The sequence below is a fragment of the Schistocerca piceifrons genome, chromosome 8 (genome assembly GCF_021461385.2).
Source record: "Schistocerca piceifrons isolate TAMUIC-IGC-003096 chromosome 8, iqSchPice1.1, whole genome shotgun sequence".
NCBI classification, from domain to species: Eukaryota; Metazoa; Arthropoda; class Insecta; order Orthoptera; family Acrididae; genus Schistocerca; species Schistocerca piceifrons.
The window spans coordinates 228912343-228930449 of NC_060145.1; positions in this window are offsets into that span (position 1 = coordinate 228912343).

Genomic DNA, 18107 nt, shown 5'->3' on the forward strand with positions numbered 1-18107 from the left:
CAACCGTCGATGTATAGTGCGGGCGACGAAGAAAAAATGCTACAAACTGTTGCGGAGGACCGAACAATAAGCAACAGATCTCTCACCAACGCGGTCGGAATGTAGCGATCTACTGTTATGCAAGTACTCCATAGAAACCATTACCATCCCTTTCGCATGCAGAATGTACAGGCATTATTGCCGGAAGACTACCTGAGGAGGCTGGACTTCTGCAACTTTCTCCTACGGCGTCAGACCCACGACCAGCGTTCTTCACGAACAATAGTGTTCATCGACGAAGCCAATTTCACGAAAGACGGTATAGTAGATTCGCATAATTGACACTAGTGGGCGGAAGAAAAACACCACAGCACAGTGAGACGAGGGTACCAACAACGATGCAGTGTCAGTATCTGTTTTGGTATTATTGATCACCATCTCATTGGGCCGCATGTACTACCACAAAGTTTTACAGGAGAGCGGAATCTGCGTTTCCTGGGTGCTAAATTACTGGAGTTGTTGGAAGACGTTAGTTTGACCTCTAGTATGAACCTGTGGTACATGCATGATGGTGCCCACGCTCACTTCAGGGGCACAGTGAAACGCCACCAGGACAATTCCTTCCCTTCGAAATAGATCGGTCGTGGAGGCCCTGTAGCATGGCCAGCAAAATCGCCAGACCTGAATCCACTGGATTTCTTTTTGTGAGGCCATCTGGAATCTGTGATTTATGGAGGAGAGGTTGTTGATGTCAACACCCTTCAACTCAGAATACAACATTCCTGTGATATTACGCAAAGAGTAACAGACATGTTGGATCGTGTTCAGCAACCCTTCCTGCGCAGAGTTCAACTTTGCCATACACATCGTGGCAGTCATCTCGAACAGTACCGCCACTGCAGCTGCTGATCATGTGATTCTATGTTAGCTTCGATTTGTACAGCTGTATTGTATTCGTTTGTATTAACTGCCACATGCCTGTGTAGTTGTATTTTGTATTCTGATCTGTGTACTCGTTTCTTAAAACTAAGTCTGGGACACAAAATCTAATTATAAAACATGTATGTACAGTAGAGCAGACCCTCCTCACGTTCCTTTCACTATGCCAACTAGCCACGATACACTACACGGGCCAGCGTAACCCGTGTATGATAGATGTGGGCGCTGTCATTGCTTGCAGTGTCACGCAGAACTTCGCTTGACGCCGCATTCCTCGCCTTCTCGTGAGCTGCTCGACTACCTATAATACCCTCGTGTTATGCCCTGTTGCCGATCTGTCCCCTTGGTCAATATCGGCACACTGGAAGATCCAAAAGTCCATATTTCCAGCTTTTTACCATGAATTTCATTATAATTTATTGACATAGCAACAAGCGGAAAACGAATTTATGTTTGTAGCTCAGTGTGTGACAGGTTTCACGACATATTTTTCCTCATTTATGATTCACTCTGCATATTGAAAACGGCATATATGTACGAGGGTTATTCCAAAAGTAAGGTCCGATCGGTCGCGAAATGGAAACGACTATGAAACTCCGATAAAGCTTTGCACAGATGTGTTGGGTAGTGTCTCTAGTATAACCCCAGTTAGCATCACGTCGCTCTTCTCATTTCTGAGCTCGCAGTGAGTGCGTAAAGATGTCTAGAAAATAGTGTCTGCCGCCAAGTACGAGGGCCTGGTGAGAAATTTCGCCTGAAGCTATGCAGCCAACATTACATAACTGTCGTGCTGTTTCGTCTTCACGACAATTCTCAGCCGCATTCTGCAGGGGCAATGAAGATGCTCCTGCATCGTTTTCAAATGGAAATGTTAGATTACCCACAATACAGTCCGCAATTGTCTCCCCCTGAGTTTCATCTCTCGTCACATGAACCGCTGTCTTTGAAGACAACATTTTGACACAGACAACGAGGTGTAGGCCAGCGTGGAGAATTGGCGGAAAGCACTGGCGGCTGCCTTCTATGATGAGGCTATTGAAAACTTGGTACAACGCTATGACAAAAGTCTAAGTCAGAACGGCGACTACGTAGAGAAGTAGCTGAAAGGTGTAGCTAATTGTTACAAGTAAAACATTTCTGATGTTCACTGTGGTTTCAATTTGGCAATCAATCGGACCTTACTTTTGGAATAACCCTCGTATAATAATATATTTAGGATGCTGGAAGATCATATTCCAGAATTTATGTTGTTAGTTGACAAGAAAACTTTTTGTTTGTATTTTGTCTTATATGTCAGATGTGTAAATGATAGGGTGAGTGGATGTAACAAGGAATTGTTTTATGTGTCTAAAGATAACTAAACGTCAAACACAACACTTCGCCTTGCACGTAACCCACTTGTAGATGAATAAACGACCTTGTGAAATACATGGTATCGCGCAATACAATACAGAATTCACTGCGACGTAAGTGATAACAGAGCGACACAACGCACCAGCATTGAGAAGAAAGCTAGGCAACAAACAGCAAGCGAGTGTGCGCCAGACAGAGCTGCAAGTATTGGAGCATCCAAAACAAACAAACTGTATCAGCTACAGCCTGCAGTAGCATTTGTAAAGCCTATTGCATAAACACGGACATAGAAAATTAAGGAGGCTTTACTGCAACTACAAATATGTGCACAATACACACAAACAAAGACAAGTTAAGGGATTATGTACACGCAAAGGTATCCTAAACTGCGAGATGTTTATTGAAGTTACGTTACACCGACTAATTGTAATTGGGGGACCAGAAAACTCTTACTGCAGGTAATCAAGCGAGTACATTATGAGTGGCAAACTAAATAAGAGGTCGTACCACGCTTATAATACACTTTATATTTCAGATCTATAAGGTAAGTTGAGACGCACATATGACATAAAATAAGTTTGTGATAGCAGAACTGCACACTGAAGTAAATGAATACATGGTTGAATATAAGAAAGAGGTATTAGAAGCCATCGAGCCACTGTGCACTTATCTATGAGGATTAGTTTTAAGTTAGTATTAAGTTTCTCTTCCAGGGAACGATGCATCATCACGTCCTAAATTGAAGAAAGATAAATGCTTGTAGAATGTTAGGCACCATATAAAAATAAGAAGGACCCCACTGCAAGACAAATATAGCTATAAGTTTATAATATGTATGAATTTAATAGTGTGAAAGTATATGAAGGGGAAAACTGTTGCAGTACGTCACATATCACAATGTTGAACTAAGTTTGAGCACTATCAACAATCAAGGGGTCGAAACCTAACTACTGTGAGCGTCGACTACAAATGAAAGCGTCAAACACCTGATTTACATTAACTTTTGTTTTGAAAGTTTGTTACTTATGTAAACATTGTTTACGCTTGTAGTACATAAGATATAGTACTGATGATACATCTCTGTATACCTCAGCATAGGAAACGGTTATCCTATATACAGTGTCCATAACAAGTAAATATTGAGATGCACTTTAAACACTGAATAAGTATTCCATGCGATAGGTATCGTCATTTTTAAGTTGTGTTTCTAAACAACAAAATATTTTGTTCTAGGGATCACAGTTAAGTATAGTACCAAGACGTAACTGAGTACATAAATGCCTATTAGTGAAATTTCCTCAACCCTGTGGTATGTAGATCCTTCCTGTAGAATGCTAGACAGGCGAGGCCACACGTACTTGAGCAGATCGTAGAATCTATTTTAGCGACTATTACTTACTTCTTTAATTCTATGAAATTGACAAATACGCTCCGACGGGAAGTCACTGTGAATTGGAATGAAATGTATGTCAATTTAAGCCATAAAGGAAAACAGAATCTATTAATGTATGAATGTCATGTAAAGAACATAAAACCAAACAATAGCAAAAAGTGTACTCATTTAATTGGAATGTAACAATGTAACGAAATTATAATAAATGTTCTAAAACAAAACGCTATCAGATAATAATGTATATAAGTAACGGTAATGGCACGTCAGCAAATGAACAGAATAAGTTTATTTTTGTAGCTGTATTAGTGTTTTTCGGTTTTGTCTATAGTATGTCGAAAGGACACAACAGAAACTTTGAGTAATGCAACGTTATGAAGAACGCTGTAAAACAAATGGCAAAAACATACGATACCTGCTTTCAAAGTGTTAAGTTTGCGTGTGAGATACGTGGGTGAGCGAGTCGTAAACTAATAATGATTAAACTTTCTGTAACTTGAATTTTCTGTGCTCGACAACGTCGTACAAACACTAATCTTCTGTGCTCGACAAAAGTCGTACAAGCGGTGAGAAACTTACCTTGTCGACGGATGTCAGATGTACGGCTGGTGTCCGCACTAAATATGTGAGCGTGACGAGGTGAAAAAAATTCCTTTGGCCGCTGATATGGAAACCAGCTGTCACCAAATCTAAGATTTCACAAAGGATCAAGCCGCTGAACACTAGCTTCACGAATCTGTGCAGCGAAGGCTACTGTAAACGCACAACACGGACACTCTGACTTGTATTAAATACGTGAGTGTGAGATAGGACAGTAACGGACTTCGAGGTGCGCCCGCATGCTTCGTAAGTTAAAGACTGGGCAGACACTGACTGACAATAATGGCACTTTGCGGTTACAGCAACCACTTTGTTATGAAAGACAACTTTTGTGTGTATGTGTTAAGGTAAGCTGACATGCCCATATAAACTGATAACCATATAGGATAATTTCGATGTCCGAAAAATAAAGGTTATGCTCATACCGGCCAGGTTATCAACCCTCAAAACGGATATAAGCCTAGACACTGAGCACCTGAGTATGACGTCACTGCACAGTCGGGGCAATTGTAATGAGTCATATTTTTCTCTATGCACACACAAGCACACACGCGCACAAACACACACACACACATACACACATATATGACACAAACGAAACAAGTAGAGATACGCTCTTCAACTGATTAATTTCTGTATCGTCACGTGTTTGTCTCTATAAATGGCAGCGGGCGGACGTTTTCTCATAACTGTTCAAAACCGTTTTTTCTAACCGTACATTCAAGAAGTGTTATAAAAGTTACTATGGAGATACAGTTAATCTATCGCTATCTATATAAATAACGGCATCTGATCCTCATCTCGCCCGCACCGAGAATCCTGTATTGAGAGGATCGAAGTTGTTGTTGTTGTGGTCTTCAGTCCTGAGACTGGTTTGATGCAGCTCTCCATGCTACTCTATCCTGTGCAAGCTTCTTCATCTCCCAGTACCTACTGCAACCTACATCCTTCTGAATCTGCTTAGTGTTTTCATCTCTTGGTCTCCCTCTACGATTTTTACCCTCCATGCTGCCCTCCAATGCTAAATTTGTGAGACCTTGATGCCTCAAAACATGTCCTACCAACCGATCCCTTCTTCTAGTCAAACTGTGCCACAAACTTCTCTTCTCCCCAATCCTATTCAATACCTCCTCATTAGTTACGTGATCTACCCACCTTATCTTCAGCATTCTTCTGTAGCACCACATTTCGAAAGCTTCGATTCTCTTCTTGTCCAAACTAGTTATCGTCCATGTTTCACTTCCATACATGGCTACACTCCATACAAATACTTTCAGAAACGACTTCCTGACACTTAAATCTATATTCGATGTTAACAAATTTCTCTTCTTCAGAAACGATTTCCTTGCCATTGCCAGTCTACATTTCATATCCTCTCTACTTCGACCATCATCAGTTATTTTACTCCCCAAATAGCAAAACTCCTTTACTACTTTAAGTGTCTCATTTCCTAATCTAATTCCCTCAGCATCACCCGATTTAATGTGACTACATTCCATTATCCTCGTTTTGCTTTTGTTGATGTTCATCTTATATCCTCCTTTCAAGACATTGTCCATTCCGTTCAACTGCTCTTCCAAGTCCTTTGCTGTCTCTGACAGAATTACAATGTCATCGGCGAACCTCAAAGTTTTTATTTCTTCTCCATGGATTTTAATACCTACTCCAAATTTTTCTTTTGTTTCCTTTACTGCTTGCTCAATATACAGATTGAATAACATCGGGGAGAGGCTACAACCCTGTCTCACTCCTTTCCCAACCACTGCTTCCCTTTCATGCCCCTCGACTCTTATAACTGCCATCTGATTTCTGTACAAATTGTAAATAGCCTTTCGCTCCCTGTATTTTATACCTGCCACCTTCAGAATTTGAAAGAAGTAGCCACGAGTAATTAGCGTGAGCAGAGGAGAGAGATCCGGAACCAGTTTGTCATTCCAAGTTCTATGCACAATACCGGTAACAGTAAAAAGAGGTACGTAAATTGAAATAACGAATGATGATACAAAATGTTATGACTTTAAATGTGGTTTGATATTAGTGCCAGTTAAAGTTTACTCAGGATATCTGTTCCTTCCAATATCTTTCAGTTATTCTTTCATTTTTTTTAATTATTCAAGCAGCAATTATTAATCAGTTTTCCGTTATATAGTATACTTTATGCCTGCACCCCTATTCTGGCCACTTTTCAAACTGGTAATCATTTCTCAAAAACTAACCTTTGTTAAGGCCTTGATCCGCTCCCATGGGGCAGGGAATGGAAAACGAAATATGGCATAGATTTTTCTGGTGTAATGTATCAAAGTAACTCTTATTTTCATACATCGTAAAATCAGTGCTGTGCACGCTTGAACAACATCGACAAAATGCTGTCGTGAAATCGCGACTCCATGGATAAGTCAAAATGACGAGATACTGCGTCACGGTTTCTTCACATTGTATTTACACAGACCGGCAAGTGGATGGTTGAAATGTTGCCATTCATTTTTGACGGGTTTTTCGATGTTGCCGACGTCAAAAAGCCACAGGAAGCGGGTGGAGAATCATTTTGTCCATAACTGCAAATGCATTCTGGGAACAATGGCACGTTGCATTTCCGTAATCGTCGCGATGTTGTTGCCTTGTGTTGGTTCAAATGGCTCTGAGCAGTATGGGACTCAACTTCTGAGGTCATCAGTCCCCTAGAACTTAGAACAACTTAAGCCTAACTAACCTAGGGACATCACACACATCCATGCCCGAGGCAGGATTCGAACCTGGGACCGTAGTGGTCTCGCGGCTCCAGACTGTAGCGCCTAGAACCGCACGGCCACTCCGGCCGGCCTTTGCTTGTGTGAAAGAACTGCAGGTGATCTAAAATTTGTGTGAGGCTAGTTGTTAGGGACAATGTAGTGGACTACTGCACCGTTTAGTATTCCTGTTAGCAGCTACGGCCAGGTGATTGCTCTTTCAGTTTTCAGTCGTGCTTCTCACCTTTTGGTGTTGAAGTGTTTAGTTGGATGTTTTTTGTCTGTTTAAACTCTTTGCCATAAGAGCTTGTTTTGTCGAGAAAAGTATGTATTGGTGTTACAGCAATCGACTGAAAGGAGAAGTGCTTTGAAATTGTTCTGTCTGCTCTCACATTATTTGTTAACTTATTTAGATATGTGAACTACTGTTCAGCCTCGGTTAGGATCTACCAGCACCTGAGTACAGTTCTTGCCGGTGGCTGGCAACTGATATGCAACTGTCGGTGTGCTTTTATAGGGAGATTAAAGGGCTTATGTCTTTCTGGTAGGTGTTTTGGCGTGAGTTCGGAAATGGACTACAGCTCCAATGAAGCGTGAGGCTTACGTTTTCCTGGTGTACTATTTACCGTAAGTTCGGGAGTAGGATATAGGTCCGAAAGGGAGTCGTTTCACTGTGACGTGTTACCACGTATTAGTTACACATGTTTCGGATATGCTTTGGTAGTCCAACAGTTAGCAATGTTCCTGCAGTCGGCACCCAGAAACTATTATCAGAGCTGGAGTGCAGTAAGTGTCAGTGGCATGTGTGAGCCTCGCTTGTTGCGACAGGGCATTCCGGAATCGGTTATAGTTTGCACTGCGAGTGGTTATCGAATAATGCACAAATGTGTCGTGTATGTTTGTTATTTCAACCACATGAAAGATGGTGCTGTATAATTTGGCTATTTGTTATGTTGCATTCGCTTGTGTTACCACCATTTAGCTACTGTTTGAAGTATGGTTGAATCAGCGTCTTAATGATATGTCACGAGTAGTGTTTACTGACAAGAAAACACGGAAATACAAACATAAAAAAAATTACATCACCCCAGTTCCCAGATCTCCTGAAGATACATGTTGACTGCGGGTGTTGTATCACAGACACAGCCCCTTTAACTCTTCAGAGATGTCACCAAACCCGCCCAGAGATGTAAACAACAATGCATGAGTAGCACCTATTAGACGGAGGGAGTCCGACAGCCGATCAGTTCAAGTCATTCCCCCAGGAAGGAGGCACACGGCTCGTGTTATATGTAGTTCAACGATGCTTAGACGGTCAATACCGCGGTTCGATCGTGTCCTTATTGTTACTTTGTGCCAGGAAGGGCTCTCAACATGGGATATATCCAGGTGTCTCGGAGTGAACCAAATCGATGTTGTTCGGACATGGAGGAGACACAAATAGGAATTGTAGATTCCATGCCACGCCCAGGTCGCCCAAGGGCTACTACCTACGGATTATCGCTCGGAGGAACCGTGACAGCAACGACACCATGTTATATAACGCTTTTCTTGCAGTCACAGGTTATGTGTTACGACTCTAACTGTGCGCAATAGGTTTCATGCAGCGCAACTTCACTCCCGACGTCCACCTTTGCAACCACGACACCATGCAGCGCGGTACAGATCAGCCCAACAACATGCCGAATGGACCGCTCAGAACTGGGATCATGTTCTCTTCACCGATAAGAGTCGCATGTACGTTCAACCAGACAATCGGGGGAGACGTGTTTAGAGGCAACCCAGTCAGGCTGAACGCCTTACACATAATGTCCAGCGAGAGCAGCAAAATGGAGGTTCCCTGATGTTTTGAGGTGGCATTATGTAGGGCCGACGTACGGCGCTGTTGGTCATGGAAGGCACCGTAACGGCTCTACGATATGTGAATGCCATCCTCCGACCGATAGTGCAACCATATCGGCAGCATAATGGCAAAGAATTCGCTTTCAGGGACGACAATCATCGCCCCAACCGTGCAAATCTTGTGAATGACTTCCTTTAGGACAACGACATCGCTCGACTAGAGTGGCCAGCATGTTCTCCAGACATGAACCCTATCGATCATGCCTTGGATGGATTGAAAATGGTTGCTTATGGACGACGTGACCCACAAACCACATGAGTGACCTACGCCGAATCGCCGTTGAGGAGTGGGGCAATCTGGACCAACAGTACCTTAATGAAATTGTAGATAGTATGTCACGACGAATAAAGCCACGCATCAACACAAGAGGACGTGCTACTGGTTTTTTGAGGTACCGGTGTGTATATCAATCTAGACCACCACCTCTGAAGGTCTGGCTGTATGGTGGTACAACATGCAATGTGTGGTTTCACGAGTAATAAAAAGGAATTCAATGAAATTTATGTTGATCTCCATTCCAATTTTGTGAACAGGCTCCGGAAATCTCGGAACCGAGGTGATGCAAAACTTTTTTTGGTGTGTGTAATTTTTATGCTTCCGAGAGGATGGTCGGGTAGTGTCACGTGTGTGCGCTGTGCGCAGTACCAGTCACTAAACTGGAACTCTTGGTACCATTGCTCTTTAGATGTCCCCTTATTGGCCTGATGTGTGGACCTGTTGTTTGCGAGAGCTTTATCTGGCATAATATTTTATTTGTCTAGTTGTATTTCAGTTTGCTATGATCTTGTTTTCCTGCTTGAACGAAGCCGTAATGTCTCCTTGAATTGGTTTCGTGTGTTTCAGTTGTAATTCGGGGGTGACATGTTTATGATTGACGCGTGGTCTCAGGATTGGTGTTGTGCATTTTGAGTGTTTTTAAAAATGCGAAGGGCTTGTGGCCCGTTGTATGAATGTGTTTTATGCTTGTTCATGTTGTTTGTGCAATGAGCATGACCCTAATTATGTAACTGATCTCGTGTTGTACTAAAGGAACTACGGACGTGGATTTGTTATCTCTGTCGTCCACTTCCCTCACTGGTTGTCCTTACGTTTCTTTTGCAAAGTCCTACACCTAGTTCATGTCCCAGGCTTAGACTAAAGTCCCAGTTTAAGTTACGGCCAGTGCCTTTACGAACAGTCACAGTTTGTTATAAGGCAGCAGCGCCAATGCGGTAATTTTTTGAGGATTCATTTTTTTCATTTAATTTATTTCATTAACAGCACAGATTAACCCACTGCCTTGAAATGTAAGTTGGATTGGATGCTTCAAAATCTAGGGACAAAGACTTCTTATTACTACAATCGTATAGTTGTTCATGATTTTTTTAGATAGTGTAAAAATATATAAAATTTGCTCTAGCTTTACAGTGAACTGAGTGTTTAACAGTTGTTGAAGGGTTCTACATAACTTGTCTCTGCCTAGTTGATGGGAATGTAATTTGTGTAATTCAAGTGTTAATGAAAAATAAAAAAAGAAATGTAATACAATGAGTGTGGTGAAAATAATTGTAATATGTAGAGGGAAATGATAAACTGTATATGGATATGCAATACAGTTTATGTAACTTCCTGGTAGATAATAGTCTATTTCTACCTATTTCAGGTGAGAATATCTCGCAAGAACGTCGGGCTGTTGTCATCTGAAATGGTTTATATACATTTATTGTGTTTGTGTGTATTGACACTAAGAGTGTTGCAGGTATGGACACTACATCGTATTCAGCAGTTGTTTGTTTGTCTTATTGTTAGAAGTTGTGGTTTAGTCCATGTGGCACCTTAGAAACATACACCTGGTATTATACAGATTAAATACTGATTGATCGTTTGATACATGGAATACATGAATTTTTGCTTTACATGAGGAATACACTTATGGTTGTAAATTTGTTAGTAGAATTAGAATGTAGTTCATTACTACTTGAAGGCATTATTCCTTAAAAAATTATATACATCACATTTTTAGTTTTGAACATACGTAAAATACATATTCTATATGATATTCATTGATTGAAGCTTTCAATCGAGATGAGAATATACATCTGTATGCACATAATAAGACCATTAATACATTGCTGCCTTTGTGCAGTATACCTTAAACAATATGCAATGTGTCGTTGGGGAGCAGGAGCCTCGGGGTAAGGTTCTTAGAGCCTTCTCCTCCCAAGCGACGTTAAATTATTACTAGAGTTTTAGTATGTGGTGCCGGTGTTTGTTTGTTTCATTATTGATACAGCCTATTGTATTGTTTGTGATTGTGTTATGGCAAGCAGTGTGATCTGTTGTCGTATTGGTTTGTTGAGCAAGGAAGAGCAGGAGCAAACCGGGTGAGTTTATGAAGTATGTTTAATATTTAGAAAGATGAATGGTCGCTTGAGAGGACCCATAAAAGAATTAGAATTACGACACTGTTAAATATAACTGCGTAAAACCGACATCAAAATACATTTTAGAAAGAAAAGGGTCCAGCTACGCAATTTTTTTCTAGCAAGCGGAATCTAACAACCGACTGTGTGGTGTTTGCGTCTCATATGTACTAACTGGATTACTAATGAGCACTTAGAAAAACGTTAGCTACATTATGGTTTGATGGTGAATGATCGTTTGTTTCCATTACGTCCGATAATTATCCAGAGCTGGTGTCCAGAAACTCCAGTTGCCTTATAAAATGATCAGTCCTGAAAATACTGTAAGCGAGTATCTTGAAGACGAAGTCGACACAAGAGAGGGCTGTAGCGGCAACTGTGACGGTCTTGGGATTTTTTCACAAAGTACGTCACAACTGGACACACCCACTGCAGATTGTGTCTGTGACTTGCGCTGTCTTGGTGACGTGCCTGAGGTACAACGCCCTGACCAACTGGTGAACGACCACCACCAGCTGCTTGATATTTTAATTCTCATTTTGGTTACTACACACAAAAGGAGACATATTATGTTCTCTAGTTTGAAAAGAAAATTTACTTTAAATATATTTCTTAATTATAAACAGAGCACTTACTTGAACAATATGCATTTACTAAAAATAAACGTGTAAGATGTGCCAGCAGTAGGAATGATATCCCAGTACATTGTAACTAAATTTACATGTTTTAATCGCAGATGAGTTGGCTGTAGATATTCTTTCCAAAGTTACTTAATAATGCCTCCTGAAAAAATCCAAAGCTACACAATTACAGAGGTATAACGTTATTATGTTGCTCATCTAAGACCCTTTTCACGTATTCTCTTGGTAATGCTATTATAATACACATATGAGAGCCTTGAAGAGCAGGGATACTTTTAAAACTTACTAGGGTTACCAGGAAGAACACTGAGATAAGTAATGTAGGGCTTGAAGGCAGGCTATCTGAAAGTTTTGCAGTGGATTGGATCTTTAAGGTACCAAGACATTACTTCAATGAACACAACATTACGAAGAAGATTGTCAACCAGAAAGGTATCTATTCTCAATAGACAAACTAGATATTTACCGGTAGGTTCGAACAACATCTTATTATTACTTCTGGAACTCAAACTGGCATCCCAGGAGGTAAGGCGACGTTCTTTTATTGGTTAATAGAAGGTAACTCTTCAAGAAACTTTAATTTTTGGACAAACTCCATCTTCCTTAAACCATACAGCAAGTTCCACGGCGTTTTTCTGGAAATTGATTACTTCTATGAGAAAAATCGAATATTGGCTGTTGGAATCCAATTGGAGTGTTTTCGTACACGTACCTGTCACATGGTACAACTGTGATGGTGTCATCAGCCGTTGTGTGACATCCGTACTGTGAAACAGAGAAGAGCAGCATTTGCAAAACATGAACGAGGCAGAATAAATAACAGGAGGCTTTCATCAGAGGATCTGCATGGTTGGTATCGCTCAGACTTTCAAAAAGTTGACAGACACTGATATGCGTTGAACTGGGCGTTGCAGCAAAGAGTCGATCGTACCCACGACACAACACCATCAAGACCCTCAAGATTCATATTCCTATCAGAGGAAGTGATCGACAGCAAAAATGCTTCACCCAATGAGACACAGGCGACAGCTGTTGAGTTCAATTAAGGACGTAGGAACACAACGTCTTTATTAGGTACTCTACGGGGCAGGACTGACTGAGTGAAAGGATCCATAGATGAGGACAGCGTTTCATCACAGGTTAGATTAATAAGTGTCTAAGCGAGTTCGTGAAACTCAGTTAGAAGACTTTACAAGGAAGGTGTTCAGCACACGTTGTGGTTCAGTATCAAAATTCCGATAGTTAATAGGGCCCCTCAATCAACATAACGTATCCTCTCTCATACACGGATGAACCAAAACATCATGACCGCTGCTCACCGCGAGAAATTTCTTACTGAGTTGTGGCGTTGCGGGCATTTCACGAGGTAAAGAAAGTATATAAGCGCAGCAGAGACAAATGGAGTATGATTCTAGCGACCACAGGGATTGCAGTTGGAGAAATTCACAAACTTAAGCGACTTTTTGTCAAAGACAGATTATTAAGGACCGCCACGTAGGTAAGAGGTCAGAAGCTTGCCCATTCTGTAAGACAAAATAGACGGCGCTACGGGGCAATTCTCACGACAGAGTGTCAGTGCAGACGGTTTTCGGAGCATACAATGTAGTGCACATTGTTGAACATGGGTCTCTGCAGCCCACTTGTCCCTCGTTTGCGCAAACAATAATGTCAGTCACGAATGCAGTGAGCACGGTATCATCAAGACTAGACGGCGCATCAGCGTAAACATGTGATGTTATACCAGGTCAAAGGTCGAGCTCAGATGTGTCATCATTCAGCCAAATGATTGCTCGAAAGTTGCTATGGAAGAGATTTACTTTGGATTTCATGGACCTGTGACAGCAGTCAAAGACAGCACGAGAACTGTGGACTATAGGTACGTTTACACCTACATCTACATGACTACTCTGCAGTTCACATTTAAATGCCTGGCAGAGACTTCATCTTATCAACTGCAGACAATTTCTCTACCGTTGGATTCTCGAATAAGGCACGAGCTCTGATATCTCGATCATTTCTACTTATGTAGGTGGATGTGAACTGAATATTTTAGCAACTTTAGCATTCGTAGCGACGAGCTGGTGACTGTCGCCGCAATTTAAAGCGTCTTTATTTTAATGACAGACACCCCCAAATCGCCTATCATGTCCACGGTGTCCACATTGTCAAAACAGCGCTGACCGTCGAGTGTACCGTGTTCAAAGATGGAGGTCAGTACGCCAATGCAGTACTGTGCGTCTCGAAACCATGACAGCTGGACCACCAAACGATCATATTCGACAATGTTGGATGTACCCATACATGTCAAAGGTGGGAACACGCTATGCACCAACGAACATTATCAAACTTGTCGTTTCTGAAGTCCCTATTTCACGGTAGTACTAAACTAGTTGCACATATTTGAACTTTTTCGATGTGCTTGGCAATCCTATCTGGTAAGGATCCCATACCGAACAGCAGTATTCTAGCAGACAACGGACAATGTAAGCATTCTCTTTGGCAGATTTTGGTATCTTCCAAGCGTTACGACACTAAAACGCAGTCTTTGGTTCGGTGCACCCGCTTCATAGTGTATCTGATTTTCCAATATAAGTTGTTCGTGATTGTAGTTAAAAGGAAGAAGGAAGGAAGATTTGGTTTAATTTTCCGTTGACATCGAGGTCATTATAGATAGAGCACAAGCTCGGATGGTATGAAGCATGTGGAAGGACATCGGCCGTGTCCTTTCAAAGCAACCATACTAGAATTTACCCGCAACGATTTGGGGAAATCAGGGAAAACCATAATTTGTATGACCGGACGCGGGTTTGAATCCCCGTCCTCCCGAATGCCAGTCAAGTGTAATCGAAGTTGTAGTTTCTAGATATTTAGTTGAACGAGGGCCTTTCGATTTGTGTGATTCGTCATGTAACCGAACTTTAACGGACCCTGCAACCATTCATATTATATGTCTTTCACGTAGGTGATGGAATCTTTCAGTAGGATAACTATCCGTGTTACAAGGTCAGAATCTTTCTACAATGAATTGAGGATTCTGATAGTGAATCAAGTTGATATCTCTGGCACCAAATTTATCGGTCTGAACCCAATGCCACTCCTGTGGGCAGCTTTCGGGCCCCAGCTTTGCGGCCACAAAACTGAAGCCCCTAATATACGGAAAATGCGTGATCATCTGGGGCGACAAAACTCCGGAATCCTACCAGAAACTCGTCGAATCCATACCACACAGCAGCTGTATTGTTTCTCAAACGTCGTCCAACGCTATTATAAACAGTCGCTCATGAAGTTATGGTGGTAACTGTCTATGTCGCAAGATGTTCATGAGGAGAATCCAGATCATATGGAGGCCTAGCTACATCCGTTCTTTCTCACATACCGTTCACGACAGAAACGTGAAAGGGAATAAGTGATGGTAATGAACGAAGTACACTCTGTACCCACTACAAGGCAGCTTCGCAGTATAAATGTTGATCGAGATCACTTCATCATCTTCTTTTTCCAGCCGAATATGGCTCACAAAACACTTCATTTCTCAAACCGTCGCAGTATGTACATGTAGATAGGATACTATGTGACGCTGTAGAGAAACGGGGCCCAAAAGCTGCCCATAGGAGTTGCATTGTGTTCAGACCGACAAATCCATTTGAGCCAGTTTGGATCAGGCAGATTGCAGTATCCCCCATCAAATGGCTCTGAGCACTATGGGACTTAACATCTGAGCCCCTAGAACTAGTTAAACCTAAGGACATCACACACATCCATGCCCGAGGTAGGATTCGAACCTGCGACCGTAGCTGTCACGCGGATCCAGACTGAAGCGCCTAGAACCGCTTGGCCACACCGGCCGGCTATCCTCCAGCAGTCCTGAAAAGTTGCCCACATTTCATTTAATTGTCGACAGCTTCAAACATAACCCTCATCTGTGTTACACATTCGTCCTCATAAATATAGCCATGAATCGGTTGGAAGATTTTTGAACATTAGGGTAAAGGATTTTCACACGCATGTTCAGACACTTTGAAACAAAATTTTCACAAATACATAAAATTGTTAATTGCGTTACGAAATGGCAGAAATGAGTTTTACGGCAAAGTTCAGATCTTGCACTGGTTCATTTCAATTTAACAGGCCCTTCGCTAGAAAGTTGTCGTAATGCCGTTTTGCGGGTCGTTCTCCTAGGTGGTGTCCCGCTCTGGAAAGCAGTGCCAGCAAAGGGCAGCACGCACGAGGGCACCGGCAGGCAGACAAGCGGGCCCTCGGTCAGTTCTTCAGTGTCGCTGCACCTCTCCAGAGGGACGCTTGCAATAAAGGAGACGGCTTAGAGGAGGGGCCCGCCAGAACAAAAGGCGGTGCGCCGGCGCGCTGCTGGCAGGGCCACTCGACCACCATGCCGCGTCGACCAGTCGATATTGCCGGTGCTGTCGATACCGGGCACTGTGCCGCAGCGCTGAGGCGACACATCTGCTCCCGCGAGTCCGCTGCGTAGCGCGCACCAGCACACTTGTGCGTCGATGGACCCAGCCAGAGTGTAGTGCGAATGGTGGGACTACTCGTTTTGTCTCGGCGGTGGAAATAAGACGTATATCTTGGGCATCTTCTATACTTTCTTAAAGTTTGATGCATCGGAAGAAATGTCTTCTGCAACTAGCTGTGTTATGGTCGTAACATGTATCAGAAATGTAACGAATTGTCTTTTTTATTAATGGAGTGCCCATAAGCACCCTTAAAAAGGCCCAATTTTTACACAGTCCAATCTAGCCACTGTCACAATGATGATGATGATGATGAAATTACTAGGATAACGCGAACACCCATTCCTTGCGCAGAGAAAATCCCCAACCTGGTCGGGAATCGAACCTGGGACCCCATGATGACGTGTTATCATGAACACTATTCCGTTGTAACCTGCACGAATCCGAATTTTCGGGCGGCTGCGTCTACCGAACACCGCCAAGCCATGTAAAGAGCGCGGTAGTTCCTATTCAATCAGTGGCAGTAACGCCGCACGGCCGTCGAGTCTCTTGTACACGACATCGAGCAGCCCTCCGGCACGGCATTGCAGCCAGAAGACAGAACAGAACTGGAAGAGCTGATGAAGGTCGTGGTAGTCTGGCAGCATAGCTATGTCACCAGCAGCTGGGAAACACCTACAAACCACTTTCTTTTTGTCAAACGTTTGAGCAGAGCGAAAACAAATACACCCTATAAACTATACACTGGACATACAAATGGGGCCTCAAAACGACCATCATGAAGACCAATTTAAAAATTTAAAAAAATGCAGTTGAAATTTCCTGGAAGAGTGAAACGGTGTCTAACTAGAACTTGAACCAGGTTCGTTCGCTTTCCTTGGGGCAGTTCTCTTCAGTCTAAGCTACCCAAGAATGTCTCAACACACCTCCAGTATCCCATATCCTGCTTTTCATAGCTACTTCATTTCACTCGAGAGTGCTAACTCCGTTCATCATAAAAATAAACCTGATTTAAACAAACACAAACGCGATGATTCGAGATCAGCCGTAGTTCTCGTACGATGGTGTTGTTCCGCTCTTGTAAGTAGGTCTAACATATATATTAGGTATCTTATTACTATGCCACTGAAAATGAAACTTTAAGACATTCTGATGTATTAACATCCATCAAAGATTTTCTTAGTCATACTTTAGATACGTAATTTTTATTTCAAGATTCGTATGCAGTCACACTCTCTGTAAGCGTTACTTGAGCTCATATTGTTCACTGTTCATGTGTACTGGGAAAATGGGTGACACTACTTCCTGCTACGTAGTGAAACACACTCGCGGAATACCGTTATTGACTGGAAGCAAGTTGTTCTTAATGTTTTTCAAAAGATTGCAGAGAAAAAAAAGGGTTTGATAGTTTCGTTTCGAAGAACACAATGTTATAGAATGACCAGCTGTGTCTTCATTATATTCTTGGCGTAAGGTGTAGCGTCGGTGATTGACAATCGAATGGTGTGGTGGACGGGGCTTGAGACAGTCGGCTTTCAGCCGTGATACCGTGCGGACGGGCTCGGCGCGCCGAGCAGTGCCCTGCAGGCGTTGTTCTTTTCCCGCCAGAGTGCCGTCGTGCGTCGTTGTATTGACTTATAGTACCGGTACCGACCCGCCATGGCGTTAGCGTATCGACAAGCAACAATAAAACTGACGTTCA